This window comes from Adiantum capillus-veneris, chromosome 10, assembly GCF_014529385.1.
Source record: "Adiantum capillus-veneris isolate H3 chromosome 10, ASM1452938v2, whole genome shotgun sequence".
NCBI lineage: Eukaryota > Viridiplantae > Streptophyta > Polypodiopsida > Polypodiales > Pteridaceae > Adiantum > Adiantum capillus-veneris.
In genome coordinates, this window is record NC_140940.1 from 60,313,816 (window position 1) to 60,326,954 (window position 13,139).

The window sequence follows — 13,139 nt, forward strand, 5'->3', positions numbered from 1 at the left end:
CGTAAAAGCACAATCATGAAAAGATATAAACTTGTCCTCCTTTTTTATGTTGCATGTTGAGTTTGACACATTCTTACTTTAAATTCCTACCTTGGATTATATTTCGATGTTAATTGCATTACGAAACGAAGTAGTTTCCTTCATGATAAAGATGGTGTCTTTTTTTTTCTAATTATCAAAAACATAAATTCTAATAATTGAAAAAATCTAATGTTGTCAAACACGTGAAGCTTTTGCAAGCATAAGAATCTCAATTAAACTGTTGATTTCTATTTTTCCAATGAGAAAAATTTCACATGCAAAACATGTTCACCATAGAATTGCGTTGTGTGAATAGAAGAGAGAGGGAAAAGCTTTGGCGGGCTCGCTGCGCTTGCAGAGTCTGAACTCGCCATGAGTCCACGTGTGCATTTGTACGGGAACCCGCGCCTGCCTACGCTGCATTATATGTTATACGCGATCCATATAATACACCATACACGAGCATATTATAGGTTATCCCATATTATACGGGTGTATTATTACTGGATGCAAACCATGTGGTGAAATTTCTTAGAGAGCATCAATTTCTATATGCTCTTTCTCGAATAAAAATCACCCAATAAAACTTTACAGATATTTTGTGCGACAAGGTTTGCAATCGCATATCATGTTCTTGCCACCTTGCAAGAAGTGAAGCCTGCTTTGATTGAAACTGTAGCTGATAGACGATGGGATGCATGGCTCAGCAAGTATCCTAGCTACTAAAAGACAACTACAAGATGTGCACAACTTGTGAACTTGAATTTTTTTTGGCGCAATGTAGAGAGGATTGTCAGTCCGGACAAACCATTTCTTCTTTGGTCGAGTTTATTGGTACATGTCAGAGGCATTGTGCAAAGTAATAGAGCATGTTGGCATTGGTGCAAAGAACAAAGCTGTCATAATCACAGTTGCCAACATGCTGTTGGGGTATAAAGCCCAATGTGGTCGCCCAGGTAAGTAGGCGGGCCGCCAGGTATGTACACATATTCTTTTGTAAAAACCTAATAAGAACTCACTATGCTCTACACATTATAGTAGAGCGAGTTCACCATATCGTCGTGCTCTTCTTCTCGCACTCTCTCTCGCGTCGCACTTCCGCTTGTACTCCTTCAACTGGTATCAGAGCTCAGATCGAGGCTCGGGGCAGCACTACAGGAGGCTAGAGTCACCAGCTCAGATTGGAGTGAAATTTGACAGGCGAAGACACGGTCCCAAATCCTGTGGGTGAGCCCGAAGGGCTTGGTGTTCTCAGAATTTCATTCTAAGGTCATCTCGACCACCGTTCGGCTTCGACAAAGGTCTGCGCAGGCCATTTTCGACTACGTGGTCTCAGCGGGTGTAGATTCGACTCTGCAAATTTGGGGTTTTCGGCCTACGACTGCAGGTGCTGAGGATATCGACACTCCCAGAGTGTTGATTTGTGGCTGTCTACACATCGAAGGACGGCTCAGAGTTCTTAGAGGCGTGTCACATACGACACGGGCGCATCTACACACAGACTGTAGGCGACATCCACTAGTTCATCAGGTAGCTTGTGTTTGCTGCTTGATATTCCAAATTTCATCCTGACATTGCAGGTACTTCCACATGGGATGTATTGTCAGAGATGATGTATGTCTGTTGAGGGTTTGCTGGCTGTGAGTCACGCAGCAAACAACCGCCGCAGCGGTTACAGCATACAATGGGAAATTTGTGGATGTATAACTTTGTGGGAAGTCTATGTACTGTCAGATTTACTGCAGCCTTTGTTGAGGGTCGAGTGAGGTTTTATTGAGCTGGAGGATTCTCGAATGTTGAGATCCTTTTGGTGATACAGGTCTTGGAGCGATCCCTCGAGCACCCTTAGATAGGCAGCTAGGATGTATTGACTATGAGTTAGACAATTGGGATTGCATCTTTGCTTTACTGCCGTTGAGGCATTGTCGCAGTCTATGCTTATAGGACAGTGACAGGACAGTGAGAGACAGTACAGGTGGAGGACAGGTTTACCCGCAGCTTACAGTGTCAGAGAGACAGTGTTTTTTGAGCTGTTTTTGGTCTGTTTTTTAGTACACCAGAGCCATTTTACAAAGGAGACTCTGCCGAAATTTATGCAGAATCTGAAGCTTTCTTGGTTCATTTGACAGGTTGATATTGGTTTAGAGGTCAGTTTACAGGGAAAACTCTGCTGAATTTTTCCCAAGAAAGTAAACTACTGTGAAGCGTAGCTATGGCTGGATCACAGGACACTGCTCTTTACAATATCAAGAAGCTGGATGGAACCAATTTCCCATTGTGGAAGAAGAAAATTTGGCACGTGTTGGTACAAAAGAAGCAGATAAAACCTATAAAGCTCAAGGGGATAAAACCAGAAGATATGGACGAAGATGAATGGAGCGAAATGGATGAATTAGCACTTTCTACCATTATGCTGACTTCGGCAGAAAGTGTTTACTTCAATGTAGCAGACGAGATGTCGGCTTATCAAGCATGGTTAAAGCTGAGTGATCTTTATGAGAAGCAGAGTGCAGCTTCACAGGTATACTGGCTTAAGAAGCTTGTTGACTTGAAGATGAAAGAAGGGACACCTATGTCCAATCATCTGAATGAATTCAACACAATCTATAGTCAGTTGTCAGCTCAAGGTGTCAAGTTTGATGAACCTGTTAGAGCTATGTTCCTGTTGATCACATTGCCGGAAAGTTGGGACACTTTTCGCACAGCTTTGAGTAATTCTGCACCTCCAGATGGTTTGAACATAGCAGGTGTAGAAGGAAGTCTGCTTACTGAAGAAACCAATAGAAATACAATGGACAAAGGCAAAGGAACAGCCTTAGTTGTCAGGGGAAGGACCAAAGAAAAGTACAAAGGTGGAAAGAGGAATCAGTCTCGTAGCAAGTAAAGGCAAGAGTGACATAGAATGCTACAATTGTGGCAAGAAGGGTCACATGAAAAGAGATTGCAGAGAATGGAAAGCAGAAAAAGGCAAAGAGAAAGCTGAAGACCATGGTGAGAAGAACAAGTCCTCAGTGAAGATTCAAGAAATAAATGTGACAAACACTGTTGTAGAGGATGACAGTCTAGTGTCAGGAGACATCTACTTCTTGAAGAATACAATGGAATCAGCTCTTCTTACAACATCTGATGGAAATGCACTAAGTGACTGGATTATAGACTCAGGGGCATCACTTCATGTGTCTCCAAACAAGGAGTGGTTTACTTCTTATGTGACCACTAAAGATCATGATCGGCTAGGCAATGGGTAGACATGTGAGATCTTAGGTGTTGGAGATGTTCAATTGAAGTTTCAGAATGGCTCCTCTTTCACGCTGAAGAATGTGAGACATGTTCCCGCAATTACAAAGAGCTTGATCAGCACATGTTTACTTGATGATGCTGGCTACGTCACCATTTTTGGACAGAACATGTGGAAGATATCCAAGGGTTCTATGACAGTAGCACATGGAGTAAAGTCTCGAGGACTTTACATGATTTATGTATCAAATGTCTCTAAAAATGTAATCAATGTAACCGAGCAGCCGAACGTTTCTTTGTGGCATAGTCGGTTAGGACATATGTCCAAGAAGGAAATGGAAATCTTGTCTCGTCCTGGTTATTTTCCTGGCTTTTCATTTAATGATTTGAATTCTGTGAACATTGTCTGTATGGTAAGCAAACACAGCAGCCACATAAGCATAGAAGCAGTAGAAGAGATACACAGTTGGCACTTGTTCATAGTGATTTGTGTGGACCTATGCCTAACTATCTCTAGGGGGAGCTTCTTACTTTATGACATTTATAGATGATTACTCGAGGAAAGTATGGGTTTACTTTCTCAAGCACAAGGATGAAGCGTTTAGTGTTGTCAAAACGTTTGTGACACTTGTGGAGAACCAGAGTGGCAAGAAGCTTAAATGTTTACGCACTGACAATGGTGGAGAGTATGTTTCAAAGGCCTTTCAGGACTTTTGTGGTCAAAAGGTATAAAACGTCAAAATGGTGTTGCTGAGAGGATGAATAGGACCATACAAGACAAGGTCAGAAGTATGTTGTCTAATGCACAACTGCCAAATGGGTTTTGGGCTGAAGCTGTATCAACAGTTGTTCATATTCTAAATAGATCTCCTAGCAAGGTTTTGCAGAAGGATTTAGTGCCAGAGATGGTATGTCAGGCAAAATGCCCTTATACAAACATCTCAGAGTCTTTGGCTGTGAGGCATATACTCACGTTCCAAAGGAATTTAGGAACAAACTTGAGCCAAAGAGTAGAAAGTGCATCTTTCTAGGCTATGGTAATTCTGGTGAGATGGGGTATAGACTTTGGGATCCCGAATCCAGAAAGGTTGTCCGCAGCAATGATGTTCACTTTCATGAATCCAAATATCATTCTAAACCAGAGAGGGTTGAGGAGATTAGAAGAGTTGTCCTCCAAGAAGATGGACCTGCACGTGCAAGACAAAATGTCAGGGCTCAAGAGGAGCAAGGACAAGATAGAGTGGAACCACAGGTTGTGGCTGAGCCTGAGCCACCTATTGTGTGTAGATCTGGACGTGTCACGCGACCTCCTGATAGGTTTGTTCCATCTATGAACTATGTCATGTTGACTGATTGCAATGAGCCTTCATGTTACAAGGAAGCAGTGCAAATGAAGGACTCCGGGAATCGGCAATTGGCCATGCAGTCAGAGATGACATCTCTGCATAAAAACAAGATATGGAATCTAGTTAAATTACCACAACGCAAAAAGTCTCTACCTTGTAAATGGGTTTACAGGTATAAGATCACCGCTCATGATAGTCAGCCAAAGTACAAAGCAAGGCTTGTTGCCAAGGGCTTTAAGCAAGAACAAGGCATTGACTTTGATGAAGTCTTCTCTCCGGTGGTCAAGATGACTACATCGAGATGCTTTCTTGCATTGGTTTCCATTGCATATTAGATTTGGTGTTGCACCAAATGGATGTCAAGATAGCGTTCTTGCATGGTGATTTAGATGTGGAAATTTACATGCAACAGCCAGAAGGGTTTGTTGAGAAAGGCAAGGAAGATTGGGTATGCCAGTTGTTAAAGAGTCTTTATGGCTTAAAACAATCACCGAGGACATGGTACCATAAATTCCACAAGTTTATGCTTTCTCAAGGCTACAAATGTAGTGAGTTCGATCACTGTCTATATACAAAGAAGGCTAAGGATGGCAATTGGCTAATTCTTATTTTGTATGTGGATGACATGTTGATTGCTAGCAAGCACTTGGAAGAAATTTTAGCTTTGAAGTCAAAGATGGCGAAATCGTTTGACATGAAAGACATGGGTAAGGCAAGTCATATACTTGCTATGCGCATTGAGAGAGACAGATCCAAGAAGTTGATTTGGTTATCTCAAACAGAGTATATTGACAAGGTTTTGCAACGTTTCAATATGGAGAAGGGAAAGGCATTGAGTGCTCCATTGCCACCATATGTGAAACTTAGCAAACAAGATTGTCCTGTGTCTGAGGAAGAATAGGCTGAAATGGATAAGATTCCATATGCGTCTGCAGTGGGTAGTTTGATGTATGCAATAATTGCTACTCGCCCAGACATTGCATTTGCAGTGGGAGTAGTAAGTCGATACATGTCAAACCCAGGCAAGAAGCATTGGGAGGCAGTGAAAGGAATATTGAGATACCTGAAAGCTACAAAGACTATGCGTATATGCTATGGGAGTCAGGAGCTAAGTGTAAAGGGTTTTACAGACTCAGACTATGTAGGTGACTTAGACAACCGAAGGTCTACGTCATGGTATGTCTTTACATTGGTTGGTGGAGCAGTATCATGGCGTTCTAGATTACAAGATTGTGTTAGTCAGTCTACTACAGAGGCTGAATATGTTGCAGCATCAGAGGCATGCAAAGAATCAATTTGGCTTAATCGACTAGTAATAGATTTGGGAATCAAAGAAGAGATGCCTGTGTTATATTGTGATAGTCAAAGTGCTATACAATTGGCTCGCAATCCAGTTTATCACTCAAAGACAAAGCATGTGGATGTGAAGTATCATTTCATAAGGGAAATGATCGAGGATAAGCAACTTCAGCTTGTCAAAGTTCACACCACAGAAAATCCTGCTGATCTACTTACAAAAGGACTTCCCTCAGAGAGCTTTGCGCATTTTTGCAAGCAGTTAGGTGTAGGGTAGTACATCACTTCTCTACATCTCTTGTATATTAGCTTGTATAGTAGCTTCTCTCACACTTAAAGTACCACATTGGACTTTAAGTCGGAGGTTGTTGGGGTATACAGCCCAATGTGGTCGCCCAGGTAAGTGGGTGGGCCGCTAGGTAAGTACACATATTCTTTTGTAAAAACCTAATAAGAACTCACAATGCTCTACACATTACAGTAGAGCGAGTTCACCATATCGTCATGCTCTTCTTCTTGCACTCTCTCTCTCGCATCGCACTTCCGCTCGTACTCCTTCACATACGACGGTGCAGTTGCATATGCCATTGCATGGTGTTTCATTTGTATTAGATCCCAAATCCCGAATGCATCAACAATCGGCCAACAAGAAATTCATGACCGACTTCAAAATAGTGTGCTCTTAACTGTTGGGACAGGTGGATGGGGAAATTTTTTTTCATCAGCGAGTTGATTATGCTAACATAACTGGTATGTTCCAGGATCCATGGCATATATATGCCATTTCACACACAATTTTTTGTAAACTTGACAATTTTTTGGCGCAATGTAGAGAGGATTGTTAGTCCGGACAAACCATTTCTTCTTTGGTCAAGTTTATTGGTACATGTCATAGGCATTGTGCAAAGTAATAGAGCATGTTGGCATAATTGGTGCAAAGAACAAAGCTGTCATAATCGCAGTTGCCAACATGCGACGGTGCAGTTGCACATGCCATTGCATGGTGTTTCATTTGTATTGGATCCCAAATCTTGAATGCATCAACAATCGGCCAACAAAAAATTCATGACCGACTTCAAAACAGTGTTGTCTTAACTGTTGGGATAGGAGGATGGGGAAATCGCTTTTCATCAGCGAGTTGATTATGCTAACATAGCTGGTATGTTCCAGGATCCATGGCATATATATGCCATTTCACACACAAGTGTGCCTATACAATGGAAGGAGTATGGCGAAAGAAAGTGGATCTGCAACACATTGCAGTAAAGGTTTTATCTATTGCAGCATCAAGTGGAAACTGTGAGAGATCTGCAACATGAGATTTATCCATAAGCCAGTGAACATTGCAACAAGAGCAACACAAAAGCACTATGGTGTGTTCTAAACCCATGGCTATAATGATGATGATATGGAATGGGAGATAGCTTCAGAATGCTCTAATATGGATGAAGTAGATGATATCGCTGGTGTTTTTCAAGCGGACGAAGATGTGTGACTTAAGTCCTATAAGTTTTTCCCGGTGTGATTACTTGAAAATTATGAAAGATAGTCATGCTATACTACTTGATGTTCACCTACTTATAACCTTGAAAGAAAAATACAAGATAATTTAATCATGGTGCAAAAAAGAGACAAAATATCTATCACCATGTCATAGAAAAGACACAAGATAACTTGATTAATTATACAATTTACATTTTCAACTAGATAAAAGACAACAATCAAATCATCAGCTGGTCATAGACCAAAAATCATTACAATGTCATATCCCACTCTATGGCCACCATTTAGACAACGAGAAAGATCAAAAGCGTTAGGTTGAGTTAAGGGATTGTTTCACCTGCCACTCTCAAGGTGGGTAAGTACATTGCTTAAGCAATCACTTTTGTTTTTCTTTTGAGGCACCAACATGCACTTTAAGAGTTGTTTACGAGTATGACATGTGGAGAATATTTCCATGGAGGGGGACTAGTAGATATGCATTCTGGGAGGCCCATAAAAAATATCTCTTTCTTTGATTTCTAGTTTCTATTTGAAAGTTGCGGAGTGGAGGAAATAATGCCGCTGTTTTGGTCTTTGTACATGACTCCAATCCACAATGCCTGCATAGACCCCCTTCTGTCCAAAATGAAGCATCATGTTGCAAGAGTGTATGTCATTGTAGAGATAGTCGTGTGCATGTAGATACTTCAAGGTCTGAAGAAGAGCATTAATTACCTGCAAAATGTTACTGTGCAAAAACTCTACTACTCCTTTAGTGGTCACATAATTGCTAGTGGTAAGTTGACTTCCATGTGCATTGCACTCTTTTATTCCCTTCTCTACATGGCCACCATTCCAAAAACATGAAATGAGCTGCATTGCAATCTTTTATCCCCTTCTCTACATGGCTGCCATTCCAAAAACATGAAATGAGCATTGGATGATCCATGTTACAAACCATGGCAAGTGAATAAAATAACGTCATCACGAGCGATGTCCATAATTGGTGCCTTTGTCTTTAACTTGTTGATCCACTATAGGTCCATGCAAGTGGATTTTGAAGATCTTAATTGCATACAATGGATATTTAAATGAAAGATGAGTGACACCTACATGCTTCACGTGTGCCCACCTTTGGGTGCATGGATGCCTCTACCCTAATGATCCAGCCATGAATGTGTATCCAACATTCAATAACCTTGCTTCATACTTAAAATATGTAGATAGAGGGGAGCAAGGAATTCTTGGATATTGCAAGCGATTGTCGACTATTGGAGCTAATAGCACATGCTGTTCTTTGCATCAATGTCAAATTCTTTCCCATACCACTAGCGAATTGCACGAAAGGATCGTTCATGCAGAGAAGGAAGAAAAAAATCTTAAGCTACAGATAGAAGAGAAGGATGCTAAGATTGAAAATATTGAAGATCCGATCTTGCATCTTAAAAAGACGCCCTTAGGTACAAGGGAACGTAAGAGGAGCTTCAATGCCATAGAGACTTTAGCTCCCGAAGGTGGTGCTAAAAAAAGAAGGGTTATAGCTACAAGGTGCATTTTGCTACACTCCCATCTATGCTTTAAATTTCTTTTGTGGTAATGTTTTTATCCATTCTTGTAGGAATTTTATCCAAGAGCTATGTGGTGGCCACAGCCACAAGGATGGCATCCATTTATTCAGTTTGTGCCTCAAGATATTGGATGTTCTAGGCCTTCTACGAGCACCAAATGCAAAAAATTTAAACAATACTCTCACAAAGGAGGTGATGCAAAAGTTTTCAAATCTTGCGAGCGATGTTGATGTACAGAAGGCTTGTGATGAAGTGGGAATTAGTACTAAGGGCTACATTGCCTTATATGGTCTCCTTAAGGATACTTTAAGGGAAAGAGGAATTTTTGAGAATACTTTTCCTATACCACTTAAGGTCAATATTTCTAAGAAGGCCTCAAACGAGGATCTGTACTTTCATATTAGAGGCTATTTGCACACAAAGGAGATAATGCATCTATCCATCTTTACCAAGCGGTCAAAAGGAGTAAGAAAAGGTACCAATGCAAGCGTATGTGCAAAGAGGGTGGATAAGGGATTTCCTTACTCAATGTCAAATAATATTTTTGTTGATCTAAGATGTCTTCAAATGGCAATGATTCCCTTTTAATGTGTACACTTAATGATGAGGCTTTAGTAATGCATAGTCTTTTTTTTGAAACTATATGTTATTTTGGACATTTTCCACTGATAGGTTGAAAGTTGGTGTTTGTGCTCAATCTAGACAAGTATCAGATTGTGAAGAAATGAAGACTAGAAAGGATGAGTATTACTCTCATAAACGAGGTACTATTTCATGCAAAGTGTACAGCTATGAACGAGGATTGTGCACCATCTTTCGATGTGCAGTGGGAGAAAAATTTGGTGGCTTGGTGCTATTGAGGTTCCCAAGGAGATCCATGGAGTGCTTGCTTGGAGTTTTGAACGCATTTCGTGGATAACAGATGTCATTAAGGTGCATCTAGCTAGGAAAAAACTCCAAGTAAATGACACAGCGGAGTTTGATGTTGACTAGCACTTAGGTGGTGATTTGAAAACAATCAAGTACATTGTAAGGTGAAAACAAGGGGGTGGAGTTCTATATCCTTGTCCATTTTGCATTAAGGGCTATAAGGGAAATGCACACAAAATTGCAATGGTCGATGAAATAGAGGAAGAGGAAATTTCACAAATTACACGTGTGTGGGAGCATTTGGTGCTACGATGTCCTATGCTAGGGGAGTCCAATCATGCCATAAAAGACAGTGAACAGTGGAACTCTATAATTAACTTCCCTCTCAAAAATGTGCATTTTTCATTAGGAAGAGGATGGGGTATAGAAGTGCCTCTTTATTTTCCATGAGATTATGGCGGTGATTAGCATTTAAATAGATGCATGACATGTGTGCAAGAATGGTGGGTGTGCAAGAGAGGTGTAAGAGTGGTCAAAGGATGTACTTTTCTCCCCAAAAAAGGGGGTGGACAACTTTATGGTTTTTGGCCTTCCATAACTCCTATATATAATCTCCAATTTGAGCAGAGATTATATCTGGTCTGTAATCTACACGCCAAGCTCTTTCCGTAGATATGTTACATGATATGGTTTTTCCCACTAGATTTTAATTTTGATTTTGGAAAAAAAATTGAATTGAAATATACTAGCCATTTTGTGTGTTTGAATTCAAAATTTGTCCTCTGATTGCTTTCTTAATACTAAAGGTTTGACTCCCTTAAACTATGAAATAAATAAGCCCTCCTAGACCCCATTCTCTTCCTAATGTGCACACTTCATGCTTTTATGCGCATCTTTGATCGTTTATTTAAGCTTCCTATTTGATTATGTCTTCATAATGGAGCCTGCGAAGAGGTCGCTTGATGCTATCTCAAAAGTAGAAGGGATTCTAAATTCAATAGATTTTTGTGGGACCGATACCTCGAGTGTTGCGTAGAAGAACAATCCAAAATTTGGTGGCGGAGTTCACAAAGGCGGTTGTCATTGCATGGGTTGAAATAAACATTACACACTATATGGTGAGTGCTTTCCATTTTGCCTTGTTCATACTATGCTTTATTTTTGATCATCAATATGTTGTAGCTTTATGGGCAACACATCCTCTATGCACATGGTGCATACTTTATGAACATGTATGGTTCATTATATATTTGGAGCACGCAAGGTATGGAGAAGTCACACTACTATGCTAGGGGTGCCTACTTCAAGAATACAAGACATGGAGGGGGGTTTTAGTGCGCTCATTCTATCGTCAGGATATGTCGAATTGATTTTATCGTACCACCTTTGGACGCAAAGTGTTGATTGAACGTGCAAGGTCATCGTGCTTAACAAAAGAAGCCATTCGACTAGCCCATGCTCGTTCCTTAGAGTACTAGTGATCCTCACAAGGTCCAGTACGACATGCAGAGTGGCAAGCATTAAGGACCACGGTGGGAAAAGTCTAGCCCAAGAGGCAATAAATGTACTTGGAATTTGCGTAGACATTGTTTGATTGTTTATGCAAATTTTCAAGTAGACATATAGCTCTGTGTGTTTGAATAGTTCTCTATTTTCATCTGATTTTGTAGTTCAAAAGATTATTTACTCGTGCTTTTAGTGGCTCTTTTCCACCATGTGAACCCACACTTATATGTCCACCCTGCATCTAGAGGAAAACCCACTTCAAGAATACAAGACATGGAGGGGGTTTAGTGTGCTCATTCTATCTTCAGGAAATGTCGAATTGATTTTATCGTACCACCTTTGGACGCAAAGTGTCGATTGAACGTGCAAGGTCATCGTGCTTAGCAAAAGAAGCCTCTCGACTAGCCCATGCTCGTTCCTTAGAGTACTACTGATCCTCACAAGGTCCAGTATGGCATGCAGAGTGGCAAGCATCAAGGACCACGGTGGGAAAAGTCTAGGCCAGGAGGCAATTAATGTACTTGGAAATTGCGTAGACATTGTTTGATTGTTTATGCAAATTTTCAAGTAGACGTATAGCTCTGTGTGTTTGAATAGTTCTATACTTTCACGTGATTTTGTAATTCAAAAGATTATTTACTTGTGATTTTAGCGTCTCTTTTCCACCATGTGAACCCACACTTATATGTCCACCCTATATCAAGAGGAAAACCCCCTCCCCCCATCACAAACACAGAACACTCCCTCCCTCACTGAATACCACAAGCTCTAGGAAGCCTCCCAAACGCACTTTCTAGATGGCAAGGACCAAAACAACTGCAAAGAAGAATCCAAAGACCAACGAGGTGCACAGAAGGCAGAAGATGTTTGTAAATAGACAACCAAAAGAGCTAGCTAACCCCGCCCTGAATGCATAGAGACGGACACATCCAATAAGAATCCATCGTGGGAAGGGGACGACATCCTAGTGAATCAGAGGGTGGGTTAAAAGACATTGCCAAGAGGGATGGGCGCGATGCCTTCCGGCCCAAGTCACCAAAATGTGATCGGCAAGTCACTACCCAGGGAAATGGGGGCCATGTCTCTAATCAACCTAACAATGATGAGTGAAGTAGTGATGATGAATATTATGATTCTCATGAAGATGCCCCCCAACCACCTCCCAAGCGCCATTGCAAGTTGAGATTCTACAAGAACCTGCAAAGAGCAGAGCCACAAGGAGCTCAGAGCCCCCCACAACATCGACCTCAAAGAGCACGATGCTTTTGTAGAGCATTTGATGAAATCCGACATCACCAAAAGACAACAGACCTGCTTATGGAGAAAGCACCATTTGCATGGACATTTAAAGAGGTGCTACAAAGATACAACACAAAGCTTTGGATGCTGTTGCTACCCTCGAGTCAGACCAAGAGGTTGCATAGACCTATTTGGTCAGTCTCTCTTTTGACACGTTCTTATGTGTTGTCCATGCTAAGTGTGTAACAATCATGACCAAGGACATGCAACTAGCATGTCACCTAGGACATGAGTGATACTTTCTGATGTCATATCCTTTTTTGTAACTAACCGTTTTATTGGAAACAAGTTCGCTTTGGAACCCTTGTACTAGAATCAAGTTTTCTTTGGAACTCAATGTATTTGACTTTGTGATAAATACAATCATGTATCTTCTGTCGCTCTATGTAAACTTGAAACAAGTTTTTTTGTTTGTGTAATTTAGCTCATTTTGCAGGAACGCTACATGGCATATCTGTCAATGAATTTAAACTTAATGTCTATATTTTTCTACATTTATTTTATTTAAATGGTT